This window comes from Urocitellus parryii, chromosome 9 (genome assembly GCF_045843805.1).
Source record: "Urocitellus parryii isolate mUroPar1 chromosome 9, mUroPar1.hap1, whole genome shotgun sequence".
Lineage (NCBI taxonomy): Eukaryota > Metazoa > Chordata > Mammalia > Rodentia > Sciuridae > Urocitellus > Urocitellus parryii.
Window position 1 is genome coordinate 57,245,068 of NC_135539.1, and position 6,000 is coordinate 57,251,067.

The window sequence follows — 6,000 nt, forward strand, 5'->3', positions numbered from 1 at the left end:
CTTAGCTTGGAATTACATTCTGCACAGCTGTCTCAGATAAATTGATATACAATGGCATAAGACCTTGTACCTTGGATGATTGAATGTGGAAGAGAACATCCAGTCAAAAAGGGATAGTAGGTAGGATTAGGAAGAGAGTCAGTAGGTTTAGGAAGAAGAGTGAGTATAACATTTGGACCAAAAGTTCTTTAGCAGTAGGGTGTCAGTTAGAGAGTAGATGTAAATGTCAGCACATGTGAAGAGTCAGTCACAATAATGAATATGGGAAATTATGTAGGAAAGCAGATATCAATAGAGACATTGGGAAATCAGTCAAAGTATAAAGTGAGTGATAGGATTAGATATTTTCAACAGGGTTGAGTTTGAATATGTAATCTTAGGACGAAGCAACTGTGTAGTCACCGATAGGATTGACATTTGAGAGCATCAGGCATCTGGACAAGGATGTTTTTAGTAATACATGCTCACTTTCCATTTAGACTTTGGTACAATCATAAGTGTGAACTTTGCATTATGTGTCCAGAATATCACTGTGATAAAATGTATATGTAGATCAGGTGACATGAGTATTTCTTCCACCATTTCTGGGAGCAATATCTTGAAGACGTATTGATTAGTATTTGGGGGCACCAATAGGTGTACCCTGTGTCTATGAATATAGAGATAATGCATGAATAGACCATACTGTGAATAAATAATAGAACTGGTTCCGATTTACATAATGGATTGAACTGATACCTGAAAATATATAGGAAATCTAATATTGATACACAATCATTCATTCCAACCAGTTATATATCTAATGATTATATTAGGGTTATGGTTTACCATGAAGGCTGTGTGAGATTTGCTTGAAAAGTGATTATGGAAATCAAAAATAATGTGTTTGGAAAGAAGTCTCATGAAAAGACCAGTCCAGAAATATACAGGAGTACATGTGTTCTGAAGCAGGAAGTGATTGAAAGTGAACCAAATGCCTGGAAATTTGTGAAAATTGTGGATGAAATATATATCTTATGATGTGCATCAACTGAAGAAATAGTGATGTACCAGTGTCGAAAAAAAAGAAACGTCAAAATACACATCATGTATCATAGGAATCTACTTGCATTGATGCGAAACTCGGTCAGTTACAGTAGAAATATTAGGATTTCTAAGCACCATTCACTAGGAAACAAATGTGTATTTCAGGTGGATGAATATTTCTGAGAATAATCTTTTGAAAAGATGATTATAAATCCACATACATGAACATGAATGAATTTAGGGAGTGTATAATAAGACACATATATTTCATACTTTGAAAAATCTGGAGAGAGTGTGTGTGTGTGTGTGTGTGTGTGTGTGTGTGTATATATATATATATATATATATATATATATATATACATTCAAACATACAAACACACAGAGACTTTAAAAAGTAGAAATATATATGCCAATCAAAATTCATCATGAAATATACATCATCCACAGATCCAAAAATATTTAATTTACTGAACATGGATTTATGTATCATGTTGTTCAAGTAGAAAGCTCACCCATAGGTTGAATTTTCAGTTCCAACAGCATTTAGGAGGAGTGATCTCTTCTCACAATTTGTATCTGCCATGTCAGCCACCTCACAAGAATGTACATGGGATACCAGGTAGGATTCTATATGTGCACGTAAATATACATGTGCTGAACAGTCTACAGAGAAAGGGAGACAGGAATTCACATATTGGTTAACTTTACAAACAAATGGAGAACTACTTCTCTTAAATTGGACTAGATTTATAACACCTAGCCTTTATAATGCCAAAGGAAAGTCCAATTAGACACCATGCCTCCTCTGAACTGCATGTATTGCTATTCTGTTTGGGTTATTTTCCTCCATCATATCAGGATTGGTAATCAGAGTCCAGGAGGGTATGGGTTAGTGTCAGGGATTCAGTATTTTGAATGGAAAATAGGAAAATGAATCCAATGTGTATGCAATTCTGTGCTACACAAAAATCTTCCCACTCTCATCAAGAACAATGCCTTGACATTACCTTTGCCCCGAGTAAGACACAATTTGAAGAAAAGAGTTAGAAAATCTGTGAATACATATATACAATGGAAAATGCTCAGGAGTTCACAACCTTGGAGGTGGTAGAGGAGTTTCCATAAGTAAGGGACAGGGTAAACACTCCACAAACATGGAGCTCTGCTGGCCTAAAGACTTCTTGGGAAACTGCCTCTGAGGTTGGACCCTTGAAATATATGTTGTTGTCAGGAGCTTTATCTTCCTTTGTAGTGAGACCATCAAAGCTTGGTCTGCATCTATGTAGCCTGGAGGACATGGTTTCTGATTTTCCAGTGAACATGAGGCAGCAGTGCTGAATTCTCTCTTTGTAGGTCAACTGTGGCCACTGGGGTCTAAGTGTTTCCCCGTGTGGACTGTGAGGCCATTTGGTCATCCTCCACTTTTCCTGGTGTTTCTTGCTGCTTCACTGGGAGTTTCCTATTTGCTTCATGAAATACAAGGAGTTCAACTGGGACACAGTTCTGGAGGGAGTACTGTCACGTGTGCTGACTCAGGGTCCGAGGACAATGCACCAACCAGGCTTCTATCCCACAGAGCTTGCCCCCTTGACCATAGCAACCTGTTTCTGAACATTGCCCGGAAACCTCTCCATATAACAAGATGCCTTTACATATAAGGGTCTGCTGGCTTCACCGTGTCAGTCACAAGCCATGTGGAAGCCAATGGCAGATCCACATGGCCCCACCACAGATGTTTTATCACACACCTGCACACCACTGCTCTAGGCCCACTAATCCGCAGGCTCCAACTTACTGGCATCTCTGTTCTACACCATTTTCATGAAACCCAGTCAATCAAGGCACTGTCTGGTACACTCATGATCAGCAACAGGACATCCAAAGGTTCTCCAGTGCCACCTGGTCATGGGAATTTCAAAAATTTCATGGTATTTATCAAGCCATTTTTCAAGGATGAACTTGGAGGCACTGTGGGTTTCTATTCATTCAGGAACCACTAAATGGTGAGGAATCTCATTTCAATGAAAGCTCTGGAGAAACACTCAGAGGCAAGGCTTCCCAAGAGTGGCCAAAAGGTCACATCAAGCCAGGCCCATTGAGGTCTACAATGTGAGGTCCATGTGTGTTTTGACTCTCAATTATGGCTGCCAGGTCTTTAAGAATAAAATCATGTGATATCCTGGCTGAGATTCCCAGTGCTCTGTGGAAAGCCACCCTGGGCCTAGATCTCAGTTTCCAAGGGCAACTCTCATGCGTGGCCTCCTAAAATCCCAACACAATTCATGGCAATTCTTCTCTGAGTTCAGTTCCAGAACTCAGTCTCTGAGGGGAATCACGCCAGAGTTCAAGACCAGGTGGACCAAGTCATCCCTTCCAACCGCCACAGAAATGACCACAATTCAAACCAAAACACTGCCACATGGCCCTCATCTTCTTCCATATAGGCACTCATCATAACCTCTTGCTGGAGGTTTCCATGAGGGGGCAGCCCAAGACAGCGTCTAGAATAAGCTCCCTTGACCCTCATTTGCCTAATGTCTGGGTGGCCTGGACACTCTTCCTGTGACCCAGGATTGATCAAATAGGCCTGCCATTAATACTGCTCTGCTCCTCCAATTTGAGGCCTACTGACTTTCGGGTATAGATTCTTTGTGTGAATTGGAGACATGAGAAAACCCAAGAACCTATGGGCTAGCCTCTGCAGGGCTTTGAAGAACTCATTTGACCCAAAGGATCCCTATTCTCACTTGATGGAGGTCAGGAACTTTCCAGAGGAAAGCGAGAGACTTCATCCACAATGACTGCTCTTTTTGCCATTTTGGCTTTGGATGCACACATGGGATCTTTCTTTAATCCATCAGGTGCTGAGACTCTAAGCCACAGCCTCACACAGGGCCAAGAGGCTGATTCACACTCATCCCTTTGCACAGGAATTAAGCCAAAAGCCACAGGTGATGCCCCTTCATTTCCATTTGAAAACTGTTTACTTCAGGCTTCACAAAGGGGTGGCCTGAGGCAAAGACCTTCCTGACACTCAGGGCAACAGAACAATAGGTAAGCAAAAGGCCCAAAGCAGGGTTTCTCCACTGACACTTTACTGGTCACACTGATATCTGAGTTTTCTGAGATGCTTGCCATTCCCTTCAGTTATCCAGTGCATGGCCATGTCATAGAGCTGGGAGGTGGTACATATCTTGGACACAAAACCATGAGCCTATTCTGGAGAGTGGCCAGAATTCAGGAAGAAAACAGGAACTTAGCAAGATAGTAGGTGTTGCCCATAGATAAGGCAAGCCCCAGTCCATTCATAAATTGGAAAGGATGAATGCTGGAAAGTTTTCTACTAGACAGGATGCATCCATTGATTCATTCTCTTTTCCAATGTCTACAACCAGGGATACAGTGGGATACACAGACATAGAAACACTCGCCTTGTCCAACGACTTACTAGAAACAGTCCACTCCAAACCAAACAAACTGCCTTTCCTACCTATTCTCAGAACATGAGACAAAACCATAAACTCACACCCACACCCACTAAGGCACCTCCTTCCCCCAAGTAGGTCTGTGACTATCCGGAGTGTCTTCTGACTGGTGGGCCATACAATGTTCCCCTAAATGGCCCGTCCTCTCTCAGATCTGGCCTCCTTGGCCTACTCAATGAAGTTGTCAGGAGCCACCCGTGAGCCACTCACTACCTGCTTTCTCGGAAAAGTGCCCTCTTCAGAGTTTTCCTGGCATTTGGTCATCCTCACATCAGTAGGTACCAAGAAAGACTGACTCTGTCCTTGGTAAATGCAAACAAGTGAGCCCACTGGGACTGGGACTGAAACTGGCTCTGGGTGCCTGGCTTCCTTGTTGCCAAGTTCAGAGAGTTCCATCACAAAAGAAGTGAGGTGAGGTCACTTCCTTCAGGAACTGAATGAGGTCACTGCCTTAGCAACCAAGTTGTCCTAACAGTTGCTTCCAAGGGTCCTATGAGATGGAGGCTGCCCCTGCTTCCTGTGACACTTTCACAAGTTAGAATGGTATATCCTCCATAGGCACCCAGGAACAGCTTTCCACACAGGCCTGGTTTGGTCCATCTTGTCTACATTAAGAAGAGTGCGGCTCATTCAGACACAACCCTTCATCCTGACCAGGTTGTTTGCCATGGAAGATGACTTTTGCTCTCTCATGTCCTTCAGAGCTGCCTACATCTTCTCCAGGCATCATTTCTGCATGGACCTTTGAGTTCTCAGCACGTGGAAGATCCCCTACATTCCTCTATTGTAAGACCAACTCTGTCCCTGCTCTTCTGTAAAGTTGGATTGAGGGAACAGTGTATGGTTAGGGGTAAGAACATGTTGGATTTGGGTTAGGAATCATTCTACTGGATGAAGAATGGTATTGGGAACCTGCGATATTTATAATAATATATAGGTGAAGTATATGTATGAAAACAGAAATCTAAGTAAGCTTTGAAGCCCAGAAGGGCATTGGGCCCTTGACTGGGATACTTAGCTTGGAATTACATTCTGCACAGCTGTCTCAGATAAATTGATATACAATGGCATAAGACCTTGTACCTTGGATGATTGAATGTGGAAGAGAACATCCAGTCAAAAAGGGATAGTAGGTAGGATTAGGAAGAGAGTCAGTAGGTTTAGGAAGAAGAGTGAGTATAACATTTGGACCAAAAGTTCTTTAGCAGTAGGGTGTCAGTTAGAGAGTAGATGTAAATGTCAGCACATGTGAAGAGTCAGTCACAATAATGAATATGGGAAATTATGTAGGAAAGCAGATATCAATAGAGACATTGGGAAATCAGTCAAAGTATAAAGTGAGTGATAGGATTAGATATTTTCAACAGGGTTGAGTTTGAATATGTAATCTTAGGACGAAGCAACTGTGTAGTCACCGATAGGATTGACATTTGAGAGCATCAGGCATCTGGACAAGGATGTTTTTAGTAATACATGCTCACTTTCCA